Source organism: Conger conger, chromosome 13 (genome assembly GCF_963514075.1).
Source record: "Conger conger chromosome 13, fConCon1.1, whole genome shotgun sequence".
NCBI classification, from domain to species: domain Eukaryota; kingdom Metazoa; phylum Chordata; class Actinopteri; order Anguilliformes; family Congridae; genus Conger; species Conger conger.
The window spans coordinates 8,710,658-8,722,689 of NC_083772.1; the positions used below are offsets into that span (position 1 = coordinate 8,710,658).

Here is a 12,032-nt window from a genome sequence, read left to right on the forward strand (position 1 = left end):
GGGAGACAGAGAGAGAGAGAAAGAAAGCAATGATTATATTGTATTTATTGTGGTGAAAGACTCTATGTAGAAGAGCAGGGGAAACAGTGAGGTTGAGTTTTGAAACTGTCTCTGTTTTCCATAAACAACTTTGCTTCAGTTGTGGTGACTGAAATTGTTCTACCCTCAGGTCAGGGAGTCAAACAAAAATCCTGAAATCCCTTTTATCCCAGTCCAGAACACTTCCAGGGATTTGTGAAGGCCGAAGAAAGATAAAGCTCAATTCACTGTAACTTGTTGATTTTGAAAGGGCGAACGCGGCAAACATATTTCTCAGCAACAGTTTGTTATAAAAGAATTTGAAAAATAATAATATTGAAATAAAAAGCGCAAAATCATATAAAAATATATTGCTCAGCAAAAAATTATGTACCAGCCATTGTAATAGAAAAGACTGAGCCACAAGGAGCTTGTTAAAACCAACCACAGACCTTTTCATCAGCTCTGCGGCTCCAGTCACTATGATTATTTTATTCTTGGCCTCGGCTTGTCAGGCCCGTCTATATACTGTATAGCGTCCATATATCTTCCAGCTTAAGCACTTTTTGCTGTTCCTTGCAAATCATGAACAAGCTTTTGAGTATGCTCGATACATGGCAAGGCTTAGCAATTAATTATTCATCAAATCTGTCCTTCCAGGATTGTGTAAGCATAGTTAGTATATTATTTTAGTACATAAAACCTGGTGATACCCTGTATGTCTTGGTTTCTTGTTTCCACAAGGTGGGCTTTATTGCAGATTAGCACCATATAGTGCTACCTTTATGGCTGTTGGTGAGCAGGATGTTGGCATGTCGGAGCATCGTCTGGAGGTTAATTCTGTTTAAAATGGATCACACGTTATCGTTATCACACCCTAGACGTTGGAAGCTCAAATCTGAGCTGGCTCGTTTGCTGATACTCACACAGAGTCAGCAATAGCGGGACACAGTTGCCTTTGTACTAATAGGAGTAAAATGAGGATAAGTTGGCCAGTGTTCATGGGTACGGCTGCATTTGCTCCAACAATCTGCCAGCCACCAGCTTACCAGCGCTCGTCAATGAGAGATATGGCTCTCCTTTGGCCTGTTGTGTTGTGTGGCCAGTAGCTGGGAAAAATAAGCCACTAGCTCACGGCATAAGGGAGCAAATACTTTGGCTACTTACACTGGTGGTACAGTGGAAACTCAAGAGCTTCTCCTGGCGATTCCCTGCTGGGAAAATCACCAGTAGATTACCCACTTAAAATGATCTGCAGACTGGCTACAATCCCTCTCAAACAACAGCCGACAGAACATTATTTAGGTAAGATTTAAATGAGACGTGAATGGGTTGTAAAATACGATTCCCCAGGAAAATGTTGAAACTTATGTTGAATTTATTTATTTTTCATAATTATATAGACTCAAAGCTATTGTATAGCGTGGATAATAGTGTTTCCTTTTCACTTTATTTCCTTCATTGGACAGGGTTGTGTTACAAAGATAAATTGTAATTTCTTTTCTAGTTTTCACTAGCCACTGTTCATTTCAGGTGAATTGAGAGTAGTGTGAATATAAAGATGGTCTTCTGGGCCGAGGCTGACCCATTAGTGTATTTTTAACTAGACTGATAACTATACTTCCTCAAGGGCAATATTGCATCTTGGTCCCAGAGCTGACTATCACTGGGAAACTGCAGGTTTCTATGACCAAAGTAAGAATCTGTGATAATGATGATATTGCCAAGACCCTGTGAATTATGGGAACATGGATATCTTCCTTGGGTTTTTGTAGTTGGAAACAGTACTTTCACTTTGCTTGGCAATAACTGATGGCAGAGATGTGTTGTGGTTAATTTATTTGTGACAGAGCTCCGCACCATTGTGTGACCTGTATACTGAGCTTGTTCATGCCACTGGACTCAGTATCTCTGAGATATCCTTTCAGCCACACTGGGATAGACTTGGCTTCTGTTTTCTGCAAGAATAAGGAGGCTCATTCTCCAAAAACACACAAAAGCACCCGTGTACTTTTTATGCCTCATGTCCCAGTGGGTGGGACAATGACACTGACCGTTAGTAATCTGATGATGATGATTTTATTAATGTTATCAGCATCCATGTCACAGACACAGCTTCGAGATGGCTGGTGTGAGATTGGGAGAAGTCCTCAGTCAAGAGGAACCTGCAGAAGCTGGCGGCACCCTTAAAGAATATGAATGAGGCTGAACTACAATGGCTCATGGCTGCAGATCTATCGCAGTGATGGATGCATCGAGATGTATCAGAACTGGAGACAGCTCCCCCTTACCGTTCAGTGCAGTCCTATGGGAGCTGCTCAATGGCGCATGAAGCCAGTCCATGGAGGCTGTCAAGTTTGACTATAAGGCTTTTTGGCACTCGAGCATGTGTACTGGGTACCTAAAGGGATCAATAGGAATTCAAACATATTTTATATTCTTATGTGCGGCTCAGAAAAAAATATTGGTCCCTGGAATGTAATCGGTTCAGTGTGAAGAAATTTTAGAATTTAAATGTGCTGTCCAGAATAGGATATTTTCTCCAGGGTGCATTTATAGTTCTGAATGGGCTTCAGTGGGGGAAATTCGTTTTTTTGGCACCAGAGGTCGAATAAATGGCTATACCTTCGGTAGCCACTGGAGTTCTGCGAGCTTCTGGGCGAATGTCAGTCCCTGGTCCCCTGGCTGTTCTGGGCTGGCACAGAGTCCAAACGCCAGCGGTTCTGAATGTGTTGTAATGGACACACGTGGGCCGCGCTGTCGATCATAGCGACGCGATCCAAGCAAAGGAGAGGACAAATGTGCCCGTGCTCCAGCACGGATTCGCGGAAGATCACCTCCTCCTACATCCGGTGTCAACGCAGTGGAATTCCTCTGGGCTCAGCCATATGTTTTGCTTTACCCTCTTGTTCTTCTGCCCGAATCTGTCATCTCCCCGTGTTGCTATCTCAGGTCTGGTTTGTCCTGAAGAGGAACGGGCCGTCCGAATCTGGCCCTGGGTCAGGGGCCACTCTGGGGCCACGCCGGCCCCTGTCCGAGAACAAACACAGAGGCACTCATGCCGTCAACACCGCTGCTCGCTGCAATCAACAACAGAAACATTCAATCAGAACGCAGATCCCACCTTAAAAGGCTATTCTCTTGGAATAATATTTAGTCAGAAGCCAGACTGCAAGCAGCAGGCCTTCTTTAATTTTCTCCCCCCCTCTCTCTGGCATCTTTATTGCTTTTTTACTGTGCTACTGTGAGCAGATGTTTACTGAGATAATCAAGAGCCTTGGCTCGCTAGCTCTATCTGTCTGTCTATATCTGTCTATCCATCTCTCAAAATATGACGGATATGGTGATTTGCACACACACACAAAAAAAATGCTGCTCATGTGTTGCGCTCTTCACATAAATATGAACCAGACAACTGACACAATTTCTGTACTTATTGTGACGTTTTCCTAGGAAGACTGACAATGCACAAGATTTTTTTTTTAAAGATGTTCTGCCTATGACTGCTGCTACACTGCTCCCTTCAATATGATAGATACATCTGACTGAAATTATCTATGCCAATCTATGCATTAAAGTGGTGCTGAGACACGCCTGATGTCTGTTCTTTTTTAATATTATTACCAAGTGCATATTTCAGAAGTTAAATTCCGAACAAATTGCGGTTATAAACGCTATCTAAGCTGAAGATTTGATATAATGCAGCAATTTGGTGATTCCCTTTGCCTTGAGTTGGTTTGAAAAGAGGGGGATTTGTACAGTCAGGCTCAATAAAATGAAGGAAGGCAGCCCAGAAAGCCTCCTTCTCTCAGAATAACTCCCACCATGTTCTGTGTACTGTTACCTTCTGGGTTTTATGGGCTGTTATCATGAACTTTTTATTAGGCTTAACACTGCTATGGCTATTCCTGCTGCTGCTGCTACTACTACTACAACGGCAGCTAGGACTGCACAATGCATTTCACTATTCTACATTCACCCAAACTTATTATTGTGTCAGAAAACAACAAAAAAGTAATGATTGTAGCCTGTGGTTTTCTAAGGACAATTCTATGTATTCTATGTATTTTTTTCTCCACAAAAGGCTAGTTTTTACCATGCAAAGCTGGAACCAATGAATGCAAAAATGACCATATAAATAATAATTAAAAAATGCATTCTATAGCTAATCCCGTATATAGAAGATAGATTTTTTCCCCTCCATAGCTGACAGTGTACTGGATTAATTACAACATGGGAGAAATTACTGAAATCTACCCAAGATCCACACTGCCTGCTTCATCTTTCCTGTAGGTAAGACAGAAGTCGTTTTCTGTTCTACTGTTCAGCCAGGAAACTGTTGCAGCGACAATGATTCAATTAATCTCCGTCTTCTGCATGTGAAATATCTGCGTGTGGCGCTCACTCATAGTCAGGACCAAAGCGCACCGTGCTTATATTGAACAGAGCCCTCACTGTGCCTGGTGAGTTGAACGAGCTTTTCCTATTTTTCTTATGCTCCGTTATTACACGCCGAGGCCAAGAAGGATCACCGGAGTTCAGGATGAATAATGAGCTGGAAAAAGGCTGAACGGAGGCGGGAGAGAGCCTGGCCTCCCCCGCCTTCCCCCCGGTTCGGTCTGAGCTTCCAGAGACCCAGGCCTGCTGGTGTCCAGCCCTACACCTGAACACACACGGCTCGTCCACACGCGCTAGCCCCCGTTTCACAAACACTCAGGCAAGCACGCTGATTTATGCTCATCAGAGGCCAGCGACAGAGAGCGCCAAATGACTATAAAAGGCCCAGAAAGATGGTGGGGTGGGGTGGGGTGAAGTTTCTTGAGATGGTGGGATGGGGAGGTTGGATGGTAGCATGGTGGAGTTTGTTGCAAAGGTCATTTTGGAATAATAATAATAATCATAATAATAATAATAATAATAATGTTTGAATTCATAAAGTTATGACTAACATCAGTTAGTGAGAATGTTTAGTTTTTTTTTTTTTCGCCCCATTGTTTGTGTTTGGCCCTCTTTCTTCAGTGACGGTTAGAGAACAGGAGGTCAACTACCACATGTGGGATTGTCAATGTTTAATGGCTGCACAAGGCTACAAAACCACCTCCGATTTTCCTCCGAGATTCGCCGTGTCTTGTAGCGAGCTGGAAAGCGTCCGCGTTCACTCGATCAATCTCGCTCTCTCCCCAGCCTACAGCCCTGTGGGTCCCACAGAGATACTGAACTCAAGAAAATACCCCTGCTTTCACCAGCAAGGTTGGATCAACAGAGTACACTACACAAGATAAACAACGAGACAATAAAACATTTTTTTCCTCAACTCCAAACCAAGTTTTTTTTACTGTAAAAGTAAAATATGGTACCGTAAAATACAGTGAGAGTACAATGCCTTAATTTTCTTCCAATATTTGTTTCAGAAAGGGTAAGATGAACTACTAGCTTTAAGCACTTCATGTTGACTACCAGTCTCACATCAATTTTAATTGCCTACAGTCCCTAAAACCCCGCACTGTTCGGAAGGAGGTCAGTACTTGGAAGGATCATAACTATGTCAAACATTATCCTTAGCTGAGTGTCTGACTGAAAATGATCCTCACACAAGGGGTTTGCTCTGAACGTCCGTTAAAGATTCAAACTTTGCAGCTCAAAAATTTCTTAAATACACATAATATCCGCAGAGTTTTCTGTCCATCTGTTGTTTGGAGATTTCTAAACATTATGTCCAACTATGTTCCATAATTTTCTTTTTTTGGAAAGAATTATAGAGTTGAACAGGTCCGAGCCACAGTTTTACACACTTGAACATCATTTCCCATCGACTTCCATTTCAATCTATTTATTATGCAAAGGAAGCACATGGGTTTATGCTAGGATCTTTCATGAAAGGGATTTTCCAACTTCAATGCTTAGCTTGGGTTGTGCTGCCATCCTTGCTGGTCAAATAAACATAGCTTCTACAAACTGCCTGTCTATGAACTTGCCTCCAGCGGAAACTCTTTTTTTTTCCCTTAATCAGAAAGACAGTAAATAAATAAACCGGGTCACCGGCACACGTGCCAGACCTACGAAATCTAAACCGATCTAGATCTAAACTGCCACTTACAAACGACCGTGTTGCCTCGCTGCATTAATAAGTCTAGGATGCATTTGTTTTGACTTACTACACATAGTTAAAGACCGTGTGTGGTTTGAGGGTTTTGACAAAAACAGAACAAGATAAATAAAAATTGAAAAACTTCCTGAAGTCACGGACATTGTTCTCACGTCAGGGAAAAACTGTGTCATAGCGGTGCTGGAGGAATTCTGTAATGCATTATCCCACGCGACTGTGTGGGTCCTCGTTCAGATCTCTGCTTTTGTTCTGCTTCGCATACTTGGGGGTTCGTGCTGACTCCAACATCCTCAGGCTGCCCTGGTTCCTGCTTGAACCTGCGCCACAACACTACCCAGTACCTGTCTTTCCAATTCAAATAACCCCGATAAGTCCTAAAAAGTCACACAAAATGATGAAAAAATCATGGACATAATCTTTTCCTCACAATAAAAACTCGCATTCTTAGGGAGTTCTCCCCGCAATTGCGTGTTGCTGTTAAGTCAATTAAATGTCTCCCTGTAACTAACTGCTGTGTGTTTTTTTTGGGCTTGGGAAACTATTGGCGCCATCTGTATGAGGCAATTAAGTCAGTTCTTCCATCCATTTGTTGTATTGTTCTTTCAGTTAAATTGTAAATGACTTGTGACATTATACCAATATTTTGCAATATACAGTATCTTTGCTTGATTAAATATTAATGGATATTATTTGTCCTATGTACAGCAGTCATGTGTTCTCCAGTGAGATATTTTAACATACGTACTATTGGATCAGTTTAGATACAATAGCTGGAGACTTCCAGCTTTTGCATCTACTGGAGACTTCTATCCAAAACATATGGTGCCACTTTTGTCATCTCTACTTATAGAAGAATTGTCAGTATCACTGTTCAGCCAGGAAACTTTTGTTTATACAAGGTTGACATGGGCTCCGAACGTGAGCATATTCATCCGATTATAACGTGGATACACAGAGTCTACAGTGTGTCACCCATTAAATCATTCATCTGCCATTTCAGGATGAGGAAATCACAGGCACAAATACTGATGGAGACATGCAACTTCAAAATGTCTCCAAAATCAAAACCGTATCACCATATGATGTTTTCAATAAAAGAAGAAATGATAACTATTGAGTTGAGCATCTATGGAAGTGATTTATATTTATATATATATATATATATATATATATATATATATATATAACCACAACAACTAAATCTGCAAGTGTTTATGTTAACCTTGATCATTTCTTTCTAAGTATATTTGCATTATATACCATCGCAGGCACCATCTTTCATACATATGTGAGATGCTGTGAGTACTGGTCTGTATTGGCATCCCACCATGTTGAAATATCGTGTTCATAGCTGAAGTCTTGTGAAAGTGCATAGCCATATGGTAACATGCCACATATTTAAAAACTACAAGCAAATATCAGAAGGCTTATGCGTATTCAGCATTAGACCTTTGGTCACTATTGCTTAACAATTTGGAAAACTGCTTTGAACGGCAATTAAAAAAAAACAACTAAAAAAAACACAACTAACAACAACAAAACAAAAACAATAAAAATAGCATGGACAAAATTGAATTAAATCCTTCAATTGTGGTCAGTATGATGCTGAGGTTGAAAAAAAAAAAAAAAAAAAGAGTAAAACAAAAAAAAAAAATCTAAACAAAACACAGTGCAGACGCCTGAAACACAAGCAGCTGTCCCGCTAATGGGAAGCAGGTCGCGGAGGTTGCTAAGTGACAGGAGCTCAGATGCGGGCCCAAAATTTGGGTTGGTCTGTGCGGTGAGAACACACCCCCCCCACACCACTGAGGCTCTGACGTTGGCAGGCCTGAGCCAAAATGAAAAACAGACCCGTTTACCCCTGCTGCCTTTTTTCTGTCCCATCTTTTTTTGTGTGTGTTGTTTTTGAAGGGCAAAAAAAAAAAAAAAAAAAGAGCAAGCTCCAAAAATAGTTTTAGGGGATCGCGTGCCAGTGGTTTTTCAAGACCTTTTTTCACTCTTTCTAGTCACGCAAGTAGCCTGGCAAGACCTTGAAAAGAAAACAACAAGAAAGACAGAGAAAGAGAGGCAGGGAAGAGAGGAACTCCTTCCACAGAACTGCCGGCAGAGTTCGGGAAACTGCGGACGGGAACATCCCCGGCTCAAACTCCTAGTATGGGACAGGGAGGCGGCTGACGTGCAAGCTCCAGGTACCAGGGGCTTATGGGTAATCCTCTGTGCGCTGGAAGGCGCTCGCTGAAGCTCAGGCCTCATTTGAAATGGAGAGCCCCTTTTCCTTGGCCAGAAAACGGTCTGATCCCCTCCAGAACGCCTGCAGACAGTTCAGCTATCCTACTCCGGTGAACACAAACACAGAACGCACGCAGGTCACTATCGCCTCGGCCAGCGTGGGGGAACACGCCGCTCCAGTTCCTGCTATTTTTAAAGCCTCACCTGGACCTGAAATAATGGATGAGCCACGACCTCCACGTCTCCATCCTTTGTCACTGTGTGCGAGTAATGGCAAAACAGGCAGACTGCCCACTCCCTGTTAAATTAGCAGATCTGGCCATTTGCCCAAATGAGTTCACCACATTGTAAAGAAATGAGTGAATCACGGGAATCACTCCCGCTTATTAACATTATTATTACGGTTAAAACTGTAGGCCAGCCCACCGTTGAGGATGAGTTATCTTAGGAATTATAAAAGCCACACCGCTCTGCCACATCTGCACAGGGCATGTTAAAACCATCATTTTCACCACTCTTTCAAGCTATTGCAGTTTCATGGCTTTATGGGTCTCCGCCAGTGGAAGAGAGCAAAAGCACTTCACTGCAACTGTCCCAAAGACTGTGTTTAAAAAAAATAAATCATTTGTTATGACAGTGCAGTAGGAGTCTAAAGTTTTTAAAGGGGTTGAGATCAAGTACGTTCTCTGAGAATAGTTTCCCACACCGACACCATCACCGGAGAGTTATCTGGTATTCAGTTCTAATAGCTGTGTGTTATTGATTTTTACAAAGTGAAGAGCAGTGGTTGTGTAACTGCCGACCTTCAGCTCATGCATCATGACTCCATGTCCGTGATCCTTCAGATGGAAAAAAAGAATGCTTCGTGAAGTGTGCACTTTGTCATTACAAATGCTCTTAACATAAGACAGATACAGTGTAGTTTTTTTTTTTGTTTTTTTTTTAACAAATATTTCAATGAAGTTTATTAAGGCATCTGTTATCAAAACAATGGCACCAAAAACACATTGGCACTTCTCAGCTCAAGTATAAAGTCTGGGGGGGGAGGAGTCTACGGAAGGAAGGCCAGCTCAAATGTACAGCTACAGAACAAACCTGCAAGAACACATGCAGCTTCAAGAGTACATAGGAAAATAAGAGCTAAGGACCAAAACTGGTTTTACAGCATATGAAATATAAATAACAGGCTTCCTTCCCACTTGTCAACATTGTATTTCCCAATTTGCTGAAAACATTCCTCATGAGGCTTTGCCTGGGATAGAGGGGGGGGGGGGTCTCTGCGGGCACCTACACACCCAGGGATACAACCGAGATGAAGATGACCCTACATAAAAAAAAATAAAAAAATAAAAAAAGGCACTGCAAAAATGTTATGACTGCACTTTCCATACATATGAACTGTGCTCTCTACAAGCTCTTCTGTTGAAGTGAAACCATATGATTTATTCTGCTCACTCACGACTTAAATTCAAATGTTATGATCTGGCTTCAGAGATGATCCGACTCATATCGCAATGGCATCTGGGATGGCTATCATCTACGTTGTGTGCACTGGCCAACTGACTCTGTGGAATTACTGCATGTTACAGCAGCAGGTTGGGTTTGTAAGGTTTTTTTCCGCCGCGTCCCATTTTGTCGCCCTGCGTCCCTCCGGACTATATCTGTCCCATGCCAAGGGCCCGGCCCAAGCAGAACAGGGCGTGTCCTTTTGAAGCGGGGTTGGGTTACAGCGTAGGCCTCGGAGCACTAACCAGGACTGCTTTAGAGGCCGGATGACTGTACCCCACTCCTCTCCCCGATTGACCTCTCTGTCCATGTGCGTGTAATGATATAAGACGTACAAGTATTAACACAGGGAACACAAGCTGACCCGACCGATAATAAATAAATTATAATTTTGCCAATGAACTGCATAAAAGCGGATACCGGCGAGAATGGGGAATTTTCAGCGTGGGTCTTGAGGACGGCCTTCCCGATAACTTCCGAGGTCTGACACCTGGAGTCATGCGAGTCACCTGGAGTTTGATGAGAGAGGACCGTTTCCGTTAGAGTCTTCCGAGAGGCCTTACAAGTTAACGTTCTTAAAGGGACAGGCCGCATCCCAACCTCGGATCATACGAGCGCCCCACGAAAGCCCCTCTGTTTTGCACGTCCTCGTTTCCCCCTCACGTGAAGCCACAGCCATGCAGACTCGACCTCCCCCAGACCGGGAACCTAGCCTGCCACTGCAGCACACAAACAGTGCATCTGGGTTCAGTCTCTGTGTGAACACGCCAGCCAGAAGACGCAGTCCATTTGCACACATGACGTAAACGCAGCAACACGGCAACCAAGCATTTATCCTACGTCATTCCACTATTCGCTCTTGATAGAAGTATTTGGTGTAACTAAAAAACTAAAAAAAAAACAAACAAAAAAAACATTTTCTTTATTCTGTCTCCAGCATATGGCCTTGATTTGTACAAACAAAGCTTGCAAGGGGGCTCCGAGGTTTTAGGAAGAGGTCATGCATACAAAGCGCCTTTAAGGTAACTCTAAATCGCTTTTTATTTGATTTGCCGAGGTGTCCGTTTACTGTGCATCGGCCCTGCTGCTCTGCATATGTGTCTGCTTTAAGGGGTTACAGTCGGAGCAGAGGGATACGGCACCCATCCAACAGGGCCCTGAAGTCAGTGGCTCAGATTATTTGAGGCCGACTTCATGCACAACATTAAGCATCGCAATACACAGAAAAAGCAGCTTGACTGGTCAAGGAGGAGAACGAAAGCAGTCCATATATACCAGGGGTGTACAACAAGGGTCAATCCATTGCAGGATTTTGTGCCAACTTCTGCGCTTAATCATTTAATTCAATCCCATCTTGCGCTGATATTTGTAAAGGCACCAGATACAGCAGGCTGCAAGTGTATCCTGAAGATTTGACTGTCTTTTACTGAAAAGTGAACCATCTAAATCTAAGATAATTGGCTGCAATGAAAAGCAGCATGTAGACTGGGGCTAGACCCGGACCGAAGTTGTGCTTGCCTGATATACAGTGTATACTGACAAATCTCTACTGGTCCCAAATTTTAGCGTTACCTGGATTGCAACGTTATTTTCATGTTTGGCTGGGGATAATTTATTACAGTTAGAGTACAGGCAAGAAGCAGTTCCTGTGTTCCTCTCCCTGGTGCTCTGCGCTAGCCATGACTGGGGCCACATATCCCGCTCACTCAAAGGCCCACGCCGAAAAACGGGCGCTGTATATCACGCACGCACAATGAGACGCTGCCGGTCTGGGAGGAGCAGTCACTTCCTGCGGCTCTCAGGAAGGTCCGGGCAGGGCAGGTAAAGAAGACGGATGCTCCGTTTACCCCCCCACTGCTGCGCCTGCGATGGCTTACAATGAGTTTCCACTTTTTCCTAAAACCGAATAAATTACTCCTTTAAATTTAAATGATGTGGCTTTCGCTACTGTGATTGTATATAAAACATTGCAAGCTACGACCATTCAAGCCAGCAAACCGCAGGGATTTATGAAATGGAATGGCATTCCTCACGAATGTTAAATTTATACCGCTCTGTCCTATTATTCTTTTGGACCCACATCTGCACTTCATTTGGGTTTTTTTATTTTTTATTTTATTCACTGAGAAGTTTCAGAACCATGACAACATGTTAATTCCTCAGATCTAGATAC

At 42.9% G+C, this 12,032-nt stretch overlaps 1 long non-coding RNA gene across 1 annotated transcript in view; it reads left to right on the forward strand.

The window, feature by feature from the left end:
- LOC133107826 (uncharacterized) overlaps positions 1–3,089 on the forward strand; it is a 47,612-nt gene extending 44,523 nt beyond the window's left edge. Inside the window, exon 4 of the long non-coding RNA XR_009704628.1 lies at positions 2,971–3,089. This is a non-coding gene — a long non-coding RNA (uncharacterized LOC133107826). The remainder of the gene's footprint in view (positions 1–2,970) is intronic.
- Positions 3,090–12,032: the final 8,943 nt, after the last annotated feature.